The 12,014-nt window shown below is 40.9% G+C and overlaps 1 pseudogene; it reads right to left on the bottom strand.

Annotated features, from left to right (window-relative positions):
* Nucleotides 1–3,438: 3,438 nt before the first annotated feature.
* Nucleotides 3,439–4,361, bottom strand: LOC113916529 (annotated as a pseudogene).
* Between the last annotated feature and the right edge of the window lie 7,653 nt (nucleotides 4,362–12,014).

Genomic DNA, 12,014 nt, shown 5'->3' on the forward strand with positions numbered 1-12,014 from the left:
CCACAGCAAATTCTTCCTAGAAACATCGCCAAAGGCAAGGGAAGCCAGGGCAAAAATGAACTATTGGGATTTCATCAAGATAAAAAGCTTTTGCACAGCAAAAGAAACAGTCCACAAAACCAAAAGACAACCGACAGAATGGGAGAAAATATTTGCAAATGACATATCAGATAAAGGGCTAGTATCCAAAATCTATAAAGAACTTATCAAACTCAACACCCAAAGAACAAATAATCCAATCAAGAAATGGGCAGAAGACATGAACAGACATTTTTCCAAAGAAGACATCCAAATGGCCAACAGGCACATGAAAAAGTGCTCAACATCACTCGGCATCAGAGAAATCCAAATCAAAACCTCAATGAGATACCACCTCACACCCCTCAGAATGGCTAAAATTAACAAGTCAGGAAACGACAGATGTTGACGGGGATGCGGAGAAAGGGGAACCCTCCTACACTGTTGGTGGGAATGCAAGCTGGTGCAACCACTCTGGAAAACGGTATGGAGGTTCCTCAAACAGTTGAAAATAGAGCTACCATACGATCCAGCAATTGCACTACTGGGTATTTACCCCAAAGATACAAATGTAGGGATCCGAAAGGGTACGTGCACCCCAATGTTTATAGCAGCAATGTCCACAATAGCCGAACTGTGGAAAGAGCCAAGATGTCCATCGACAGATGAATGGATAAAGAAGAAGTGGTATATATACACAATGGAATATTATGCAGCCATCAAAAGGAATGAGATCTTGCCATTTGCAACGACGTGGATGGAACTGGAGGGTGTTATGCTCAGTGAAATAAGTCAATCAGAGAAAGACATGTATCATATGACCTCACTGATATGAGGAATTCTTAATCTCAGGAAACAAACTGAGGGTTGCTGGAGTGGTGGGGGCTGGGAGGGATGGGGTGGCTGGGTGATAGACATTGGGGAGGGTATGTGCTATGGTGAGCACTGTGAATTGTACAAGACTGATGAATCATGGATCTGTACTTCTGAAACAAATAATGCAATATATGTTAAGAAAAAAAAGAAGAAGAAGATAGCAGGAGGGGAAGAATGAAGGGGAGTAAGTCGGTCGGGAGACTAACCATGAGAGATGATGGACTCTGAAAAACCAACTGAGGGTTCTAGAGGGGAGGGGGGTGGGGGGATGGGTTAGCCTGGTGATGGGTATTAAAGAGGGCACATTCTGCGTGGAGCACTGGGTGTTATGCACAAACAATGAATCATGGAACACTACATCAAAAACTAATGATGTAATGTATGGTGATTAACATAACAATAAAAAATTATTAAAAAATATTTTCTTATTTTATCTTCCAAAATATTTAATCACTTTGATTCTTGTGTTTAATGCTTTGGTACATTGGAATGAATTCTTTAGAGTTTTTTATTGTGGTAAATATGTATCACATAAAATTTACTATTTCAGCCATTTTATTTTTATTTTTTAAATTTTATTTTATTATGTTATGTTAGTCACCATACAATACATCATTAGTTTTTGATGTAGTGATCCATGATTCATTGTTTTCTTTTTTTTAAAGATTTATTTATTTATTTGACAGAGAGAGACAGCGGGAGAGGGAACACAAGCAGGGGGAGTGGGAGAGGGAGAAGCAGGCTTCCTGTGGAGCAGGGAGCCCGATGCGGGGCCCGATCCCAGGACCCTGGGACCATGACCTGAGCTGAAGGCAGACGCTTACCACCGAGCCACCGAGGTGCCCCGATTCATTGTTTTCCTATAACACCCAGTGCTCCATGCAATACATGCCCTCCTTAACACCCATCACCAGGCTAACCCATCCCCTCAACCCCTCCCCTCTAAAACCGTCAGTTTGTTTCTCGGATTGCATAGTCTCTCATGGTTCGTCTCCCCCTTTGATTCCCCCCCTTCATTTTTCCCTTCCTTCTCCTAATGTCCTCTATGCTATTCCTTATGTTCCACAAATAAGTGAAACCATATGATAATTGACTTTCTCTGCTTATTTCACTTAGCATAATCTCCTCCAGTCCCATCCATGTTGATACAAAAGTTGGGTATTCATTCTTTCTGATGGTTGAGTAATATTCCATTGTATATAATGGACCACATCTTTATCCATTCATCTGTTGAAGGGCATCTCAGCTCTTTCCACAGTTTGGCTATTGCAGACATTGCTGCTATGAACACTGGGGTGCATGTGGCCCTTCTTTTCACTATATCTGTGTCTTTGGGGTAAATACCCAGAGTGCAATTGCTAGGTCATAGGGTAGCTCTATTTTTAATTTTTTGAGGCATCTTGACACTGTTTTCCAAAGTGACTGTACCAACTTGCATTCCGACCAACAGTGTAAGAGGGTTCCCCTTTCTTCACAACCTCGCCAACATTTGTCGTTTCTTGCCATGTCAATTTTTGCCCTTCTAACTGGTGTAAGGTGGTATCTCAACGTGGTTTTGATTTGAATTTCCCTGATGGCTAATGATGATGAACATTTTTTCATGTGTCAGTTAGCCATTTGTATGTCTTCAGCTATTTTAAGTGTACAATTCCATGGCATTAAGAACACTCACAGTGTTGTATGACCATCACCACTATCCATTTCCTGAACGTTTTTTATCATCCCAAACAGAAACTCTGTACCTGTTAAATGATAACTTTTTCTCCAACCAGCTTTCAGAAGGAAACTAACGTGTTTCCATATAGCTGATTTCAGACTTCTGACCTTCAGACTGCAACAGAATGCATACATGTTGTTTTAAGAGGCTAAGTTTGTAATGTTACAAGGACAATAGGAAACTAATACAGGACACATATCTCAATTTGGGCTGATGATAACAATAATGCTTTCTGGACATCTCCTTGGAAATACTATGTTTGTGTTGCAAGGAAACCCAAGGAGAGGTCATCAGTTTTTGTTTCTGGGTCTGAAAGACCTCTGCCCTGGATCAGGCATCAGTGACCACCAGGAGAATAGCCCTGATAGGCAAATACCACCACATGGCAGAGTGAAATGCATCCCTGGGGTTCTGTGCCTGGACCTACCCAATCCCTTAAGTTTTTGTTAGGAAAGATCATTGTTTTATCACTTGACTGTATTGGAGTTGAGAATTTTGCCTTAGTACAGCTGAAGGCATGCATCCTAACTGAGCTGGAGTATCTCATATCTTCCCAAAATATAAACTAATATAATCACGCCAATTTTATAGGTGAGGAAACTGAGTTTAGAGAGTTGAGATAAAGTGTCAAAGGCCACATGGTTATATTTCAGTGGAGGTAGGATTCAAACCCAGCTGGTCTGATTTCAAAATCCTTACCCTTAACCATTTTATCTCTGGTTTCATATATTCAAAGTTGGTCAGGCTGTCTGGATCACACATTATTTCTGTCAAATTCCAGCAGTGTAAGTCCAAAGCAGCTGACACATTAATGGAAAGATGATACTCTAGAGAAGTTTCCTCAAAGCCCCCATCATGTCCTTGGTCCTCAGACTATACATAAAGGGGTTCATCATGGGGGTGACCACAGTGTACATGGCTGATACTATTGCACTCTTCCTGGGGGGGTGTGTAGCTGCAGAACTAAGGTACACCCCAAAACCTGTCCCATAGACCAGGGAAACAATTATTAAGTGTGACCCACAAACGGAAAGTGCCTTATATTTTCCACCAGCTGATGGGATTTTTCAAGACAGACAAGATAATTCGAGTGTAAGAGATAATTATCCCAGAGAGAGGAATAACACCCAACAGGCTGGTCACTAAATACACGAGGATGTTATTGATGAGGATATCAGAACAGGTAAGCTTGAGAGTATGAGCTAATTCACAGAAAACCTGGGGAATCTCCAGGTCTCCAGGTGCAGAAGGAAATTTGTAGTGCCATCAAAGTGTGGAGAAGGGCATCCAGAACACTAATAAGGAAGGACAGCAGAACCAGCAGCCTACAGAGTTTGGGGTTCATGATGATATTGTACCTCAGTGGGTGACAGATGGCCCACAAATCGATCAAAGGCCATCATGACCAGAATTCCATTTCTAATCCAGACAAAGTCAGGACAAAGCAGATTTGTGTGAGGCAGCCTATGTAACTGATGGATTTGCTTTGTGTCTGGATGTTCACAAGCATCATTGGAATCATTGTGGTGGTGAAACAGATGTCAACAAAAGATAGCTTAGAGAGGAAGAAGTACATGGGGGTGTGGGGGTGGGAGTCATACATAGTGGCCAGGATGATGAGCAGGTTCCCGAGCACAGAGACCAGGTACACAGACAGGAACAGGCAGAATAGGAGGGGCTACAGTTCTGATTCCTCTGACAGTCCCAGAAGGAGGAACTCTATAGTATCTGAGAGGTTTCCTGATTTCATGTTGCTGAGGGGTCTGATAGAAAAGATGGAGGTGACAAGAAAACAAAACTTAAGAGAAACTTTCTTAAACATGCCTACCTTTTCTCCTGCTCTCCTCTCTCCACTCTTTACCCCTCCTTTCCTTGCTTTATATTCCCCTCAATTTCCCCCCATACCATCCTGTCCCAAGTTTTTATTTTCTATCCGTTCTTTTTTTAATTTTATTATGTTCTGTTAGTCACCATATAATACATCATTAGATTTTTTTATTTTAAACCTATTTTTTGATGTTTTTACTTATTTATTTAGGTTGCTCCGGGGATTACTATATATCTTTTTTTCTTTAAATTTTTTATTGTTATGTTAATCACAATACATTACCTCATTAGTTTTTGATGTAATGTTCCATGATTCATTGTTTGTGCATAACACCCAGTGCTCCACACAGAACATACCCTCTTTAATACCCATCACCAGGCTAACCCATCCCCCCACCTGCCTCCCCTCTAGAACCCTGAGTTTGTTTTTCAGAGTCCATCGTCTCTCATGATTCGTCTCCCCCTCCAATTTACCCCCCTTCATTCTTCCCCTCCTGCTATCTTCTTTTTTTTTTTCTTAACATATATTGCATTATTTGTTTCAGAGGTACAGATCTCTGATTCAACAGTCTTGCACAATTCACAGCACTCACCATAGCACATACCCTCCCCAATGTCTATCACCCAGCCACCCCATCCCTCCCACCCCCCACCACTCCAGCAAACATCAGTTTGTTTCCTGAGATTAAGAATTCCTCATATCAGTGAGGTCATATGATACATGTCTTTCTCTGATTGACTTCTTTCACTCAGCATAACACCCTCCAGTTCCATCCACGTCGTTGCAAATGGCAAGATCTCATTCCTTTTGATGGCTGCATAATATTCCATTGTGTATATATACCACTTCTTCTTTATCCATTCATCTGTCGATGGACATCTTGGCTCTTTCCACAGTTCGGCTATTGTGGACATTGCTGCTATAAACATTGGGGTGCACGTACCCTTTCGGATCCCTACATTTGTATCTTTGGGGTAAATACCCAGTAGTGCAATTGCTGGATCGTATGGTAGCTCTATTTTCAACTGTTTGAGGAACCTCCATACTGTTTTCCAGAGTGGTTGCACCAGCTTGCATTCCCACCAACAGTGTAGGAGGGTTCCCCTTTCTCCGCATCCCCGTCAACATCTGTCGTTTCCTGACTTGTTAATTTTAGCCATTCTGACGGGTGTGAGGTGGTATCTCACTGAGGTTTTGATTTGGATTTCCCTGATGCCTAGCGATGTTGAGCACTTTTTCATGTGTCCGCTGGCCATTTGGATGTCTTCTTTGGAAAAATGTCTGTTCATGTCTTCTGCCCATTTCTTGATTGGATCATTTGTTCTTTGGGTGTTGAGTTTGATAAGTTCTTTATAGATTTTGGATACTAGCCCTTTATCTGATATGTCATTTGCAAATATTTTCTCCCATTCTGTCGGTTGTCTGTTGGTTTTGTGGACTGTTTCTTTTGCTGTGCAAAAGCTTTTTATCTTGATGAAATCCCAATAGTTCATTTTTGCCCTGGCTTCCCTTGCCTTTGGCGATGTTTCTAGGAAGAAATTGCTGCAGCTGAGGTCGAAGACGTTGCTGCCTGTGTTCTCCTTTAGGATTTGGATGGACTCCTGTCTCACGTTTAGGTCTTTCAACCATTTGGAGTCTATTTTTGTGTGTGGTGTAAGGAAATGGTCCAGTTTCATTCTTCTGCATGTGGCTGTCCAATTTTCCCAACACCATCTGTTGAAGAGACTGTCTTTTTTCCGTTGGACATTCTTTCCTGCTTTGTCAAAGATAACTTGACCATAGAGTTGAGGGTCCATTTCTGGGCTTTCGATTCTGTTCCATTGATCTATGTGTCTGTTTTTGTGCCAGTACCATACTGTGTTGATGATGACAGCTTTGTAATAGAGCTGGAAGTCCGGAATTGTGATGCCGCCAGCTTTGCTTATTTGTTCTATTTCTTTGAAAAAAGTGGATGGTATTTTGATGGGGATTGCATTGAATGTGTAGATTGCTCTAGGTAGCATTGACATCTTCACAATGTTGGTTCTCCCAATCCATGAGCATGGAACGTTTTTCCATTTCTTTGTGTCTTCTTCAATTTCTTTCCTGAGTATTTTATAGTTTTCTGAGTACAGATCCTTTGCCTCTTTGGTTAAATTTATTCCTAGGTATCTTATGGTTTTGGGTGCAATTGTGAATGGGATCGACTCCTTGATTTGTCTCTCTTCTGTCTTGTTGTTGGTGTATAGGAATACCACTGATTTCTGTGCATTGATTTTATAGCCTGCTACTTGACTGAATTCCTGTATGAGTTGTAGCAGTTTTGGGGTGGAGTCTTTTGGGTTTTCCACACACAGTATCATATCATCTGCAAAGAGTGAGAGTTTGACTTCCTCTTTGCCGATTTGGATGCCTTTGATTTCTTTTTGTTGTCTGATTGCTGTGGCTAGGACTTCTAATACTATGTTGAATAGCAGTGATGAGAGTGGACATCCCTGCCACATTCTTGACCTTAGGGGAAAAGCTGAGAGCTTTTCCCCATTGAGAATGATATTCGTTGTAGGTTTTTCATAGATGGCTTTTATTATATTGAGGTATGTAGGATGAAATGGACAGATCCATTTCATGGATCTATAGGGATAGGTAGATCCCTATACTCTGAAGTATCTATCCTCTATCCCTATAGTCTGAAGAGTTTTGATCAAGAAAGGATGCTGTACTTTGTCAAATGCTTTTTCTGCATCTATTGAGAGGATCATATGACTCTTGTTCTTTCTTTTGTTAATGTATTGTATCACGTTGATTGATTTGCGGATGTTGAACCAGCCTTGCAGCCCAGGGATAAATCCCACTCGGTCGTGGTGAATAATCCTTTCAATGTACTGTTGGATCCTATTGGCTAGTATTTTGGTGAGAAATTTTGCATCCATGTTCATCAAGGATATTGGTCTGTAATTCTCCTTTTTGATGGGGTCTTTGTCTGGTTTTGGGGTCAAGGTAATGGTGGCCTCATAAAATGAGTTTGGAAGTTTTCCTTCCATTTCTATTTTTTGGAACAGTTTCAGGAGAATAGGTATTAATTCTTCTTTAAATGTCTGATAGAATTCCCCTGGGAAGCCATCTGGCCCTGAGCTTTTGTTTCTTGGGAGATTTTGGATGACTGCTTCAATTTCCTTAGTGGTTATAGGTCTGTTCAGGTTTTCTATTTCTTCCTGGTTCAATTTTGGTAGTTGATACATCTCTAGGAATGCATCCATTTCTTCCAGGTTATCTAATTTGCTGGCATAGAGTTGCTCATAATATGTTCTTAGAATTGGTTGTATTTCTTTGGCGTTGGTTGTGATCTCTCCTCTTTCGTTCATGATTTTGTGGATTTGAGTCATTTCTCTTTTCTTTTTGATCAGTCTGGCCAGGGGTTTATCAATCTTGTTAATTCTTTCGAAGAACCAGCTCCTAGTTTCGTTGATCTGTTCTACTGTTCTTTTGGTTTCTATTTCATTGATTTCTGCTCTGATCTTTATTATTTCTCTTCTCCTGCTGGGTTTAGGCTTTCTTTGCTGTTCTTTCTCCAGCTCCTTTAGGTGTAGGGTTAGGTTGTGTATTTGAGACCTTTCTTGTTTCTTGAGAAAGGCTTCTATTGCTATATACTTTCCTCTCAGGACTGCCTTTGCTGCATCCCAAACATTTTGAACAATTGTGTTTTCATTTTCACTGGTTTCCATGAATTTTTTTAATTCTTCTTTAATTTCCTTGTTGACCCATTCATTCTTTAGTAGGATACTCTTTAGCCTCCATGTATTTGAGTTCGTTCCGACTTTCCTCTTGTGATTGAGTTCTAGTTTCAAAGCATTGTGGTCTGAAAAGATGCAGGGAATAATCCCAATCTTTTGGTACCGGTTGAGACCTGATTTGTGACCTAGGATGTGATCAATTCTGGAGAATGTTCCATGGGCACTAGAGAAGAATGTGTATTCTGTTGCTTTGGGATGGAATGTTCTGAATATGTCTGTGAAGTCCTTTTGGTCCAGTGTGTCATTTAAAGTCTTTATTTCCTTGGGAGCCTGGGTGGCTCAGTAGGCTGGGCATCTGCCTTTGGCTCAGGTCATGATCCCAGGGTCCTGGGATCAAGTCCCACATCAGGCTCCTTGCTCGGTGGGGAGCCTGCTTCTCCCTCTCCCTCTGCCTGCCTCTCTGCCTGCTTGTTCTGTCTCTCTCTTTATGTCAAATAAATAAAATCTTTTTTAAAAACAACTTTAAAAAAATAAAGTCTTTATTTCCTTGTTCATCTTTTGCTTAGATGATCTGTCCATTTCAGTCAGGGAAGTGTTAAAATCCCCCACTATTATTGTATTGTTGTCAATGTGTTTCTTTGCTTCTGTTATTAATTGCCTTATATAATTGGCTGCTCCCATGTTAGGGGCACAGATATTTACAATTGTTACATCTTCTTGTGTGGATAGACCCTTTAAGTAGGATAGAGTGTCCTTCCTCATCTCTTAGTACAGTCTTCGGTTTAAAATCTAATTTGTCTGATATAAGGATTGCCACCCCAGCTTTTGGTGCCCCTTAGCATGGTAAATGGTTTTCCACCCCTTCACTTTCAATGTGGGGGTGTCTTTGGGTCTAAAATGAGTCTTGCAGACAGCATATCGATGGGTCTTGTTTTTTAATCCAATGTGATAGCCTGTGTCTTTTGATTGGGGCATTTAGCCCATTTACATTCGGGGTAACTATTGAAAGATGAATTTAGTGCCATTGTATTGCCTGTAAGGTCACTGTTACTGTATATTGTCTGTGTTCCTTTCTGATCTATGCTGCTTTTAGGCTCTCTCTTTGCTTAGAGGACCCCTTTCAATATTTCTTGGAGGGCTGGTTTTGTGTTTGCAAATTCCTTTAGTATCTCTCCTTCTATTTTCAATGACAGCCTAGCTGGATATAGTATTCTTCGCTGCATATTTTTCTCGTTTAGTGCTCTGAAGATATCATGCCAGTCCTTTCTGGCCTGCCAGGTCTCTGTGGATAGGTCTGTTGCCAACCTAATGTTTCTACCATTATAGGTTACATATCTCTTCTCCTGAGCTGCTTTCAGCATTTTCTCTTGTCTCTGAGACTCGTAAGTTTTACTATTAGATGTCAGGGTGTTGACCTATTTTTGTTGATTTTGAGAGGGGTTCTCTGTGCCTCCTGGATTTTGAATACATCATTAGTTTTTGATGTGGTGATCCACGATCCATTGTTTTCGTATAACACCCAGTGCTCCATGCAGTACTATTTTCTATCAATTCTTTGTCAAGTAGAGGTATTTAATAAGAAAAGAGGAATGAAACATTGCCCTGTTAAGATGCCTGCAAGCAGTGGTACCTGGGTGGCTGTCGGTTAAGTGTCTGCCTTCGGCTCAGGTCATGACTCCTGAGTCCCAGGATCGAGCCCCGCGTAGGGCTCCCTGCTCAGCAGGGACTCTGCTTCTCCCTCTCCCTCTACTCCCCCTGCCCAAATGCTCTCTCTCTCTCAAATAAATAAAATCTTTAAAAAAGAAGCAAATACACCTGGATGATTACACTTTCAGGGTAATGTAGGGACTTATAGTAATAAATACAAAATGTTTGACATTGCACATGCAATTAGTAACACTTCAGTGTGTTTTATCCAATTATCTCTGTTTAGGAGAAAAAAAAATGACACTCAATTTTAGAAGTTCCCTACCTCTTCTTCACTGGTATTTTCTCGTTTCCACTTAACATTCTTTAACCACATAATGATGAGGTACAAAAAGAAAAAAAATAAAAGAATGAAAGAAAACAAGAAAGGGGGAGATAATTAATTCTAAAAATATTCAAATGTTACTGGAAGTCATTAGCGTCAAGCTCTGTGCTTAGCTTAATAGTCTGGATAGATATATTTACCCTTTTATTGACTTTGATACATACCCCGTAATGTCTTTCTCTCCCATCATTTTTCCTTTCTTTTTTTATTTATGGTTCAGTTAGCCACTGTATAGTACATAAATAGTTTTTGATGTTCAGTGATTCATTAGTTAAATATAACACCCAGTGCTCATCACAGCATGTGCCTTCTCAATTTTTCCTTTCTTTTTTTTTTAAGATTTATTTATTTATTTGAGAGAGCAAGAATGAGAGAGAGAATACATGAGAGGGGGGAGGGTTAGAGGGAGAAGCAAGCTCCTCGCTGAGCAGGGAGCCTGATGCGGGACTTGATCCTGGGACTCCAGGATCATGACCTGAGCCGAAGCCAGTCGCTTAACCATCTGAGCCACCCAGGCGCCCTCTCATTTTTCCTTTCTTACCACCGTTTCTGAAAGTGAAAATTAACCTCTCTTTATCAAATAGCATAGGTCCCTCCTATTTTTGACTTAACCCATGTCTTTCATTTATTTATCATAGATAATATAAAAATGTTCTTAAAAGTTCTCATCACAAGAAAAAAATGTATGACCATGGGTAGTGATGGATGTTACTGAAATTTATTCTGGTAATTATTTTGCAATATTTACATATATCAAGTCACTGTGTGGTACACCTGAAACTATTGCAATGCTATATCTCAATTAAAAGAAAGAAAATGTTAAAAGAGTAAGCCATAGATCAGACCCTCCTTCCTATTATTCCTCGTTCAGCCCCCTCAGCCCCTGGTTCAGGGAAGGAGTCCCATGTGGACCAACTGAGGACCAGCTCCAGGCCTCTCATATCCCATCTGGCTTATCCAGGTTCCTGGGAAATTGCTCATGATGCCCCCTAAAGTGGCAATAAGGGATTGGGCATGGGTTAGCAATGTCTAAGCATCTGCCTACCATTCTCATGAAGTAATGAATTGAAGGAATTTCTGTAACAGTATCTCAAATATATGATAGAATCACAAGATGTGTACAGTGAGCCCACCTAATGTGAGCCCTTTGCTTCACAAATTGAGGCCCTGAGCAGAGTCGACTTTTTTTCCCGGAGAAAGACAAGGGATCATAAAAACCATCTAAGGATAAGGCTTGAACACAGACACTCCTTGGTTTAATCATGAATCCCCCAATTGTAACATGGATCTGTGACATGAGAAGGTCCCTGAACCTCTCTGAGCAGATTCAATTTTCATTTTTTTTAAAGATTTTATTTATTTGTCAGAGACAGAGAGAGAGCACAAGCAGAGGGAGTGGCAGACAGAGGGAGAAGCAGCCTCCCCACAGAGCAAGGAGCGCGATTTGGGACCCACTCTCAGGACCCTAAGATCATGACCTGAGCTGAAGGCAGGTGCTTGACTGAGCCACCCAGGCATCCCAATTTTCTCATTTTTATAATGGCAACTACCATAAAATATACAAAGGCACTACATCAAAAACTAATGATGTATTGTATGGTGACCAACGTAATACAATTAATACACACACACACAGGTATTACACCGATGGAAAATGAAAAGCACCAAGCACAGTGGGGCCTTGCAATGACTTTTCTTATCACTTTTGGTTTTTGCCGTGGACAGTCCTAATGTCTAGAAGGGAAGCTGAGAGTGAGACAGAGTGAAAGAGGCAAGGAGGGAAGGCACCCCAAGAATATGATCTCAGGGCTGAAAGGGATGTACTCAGATCTC

The sequence above is a fragment of the Zalophus californianus genome, chromosome 1, assembly GCF_009762305.2.
Source record: "Zalophus californianus isolate mZalCal1 chromosome 1, mZalCal1.pri.v2, whole genome shotgun sequence".
In the NCBI taxonomy this organism is placed as follows: domain Eukaryota; kingdom Metazoa; phylum Chordata; class Mammalia; order Carnivora; family Otariidae; genus Zalophus; species Zalophus californianus.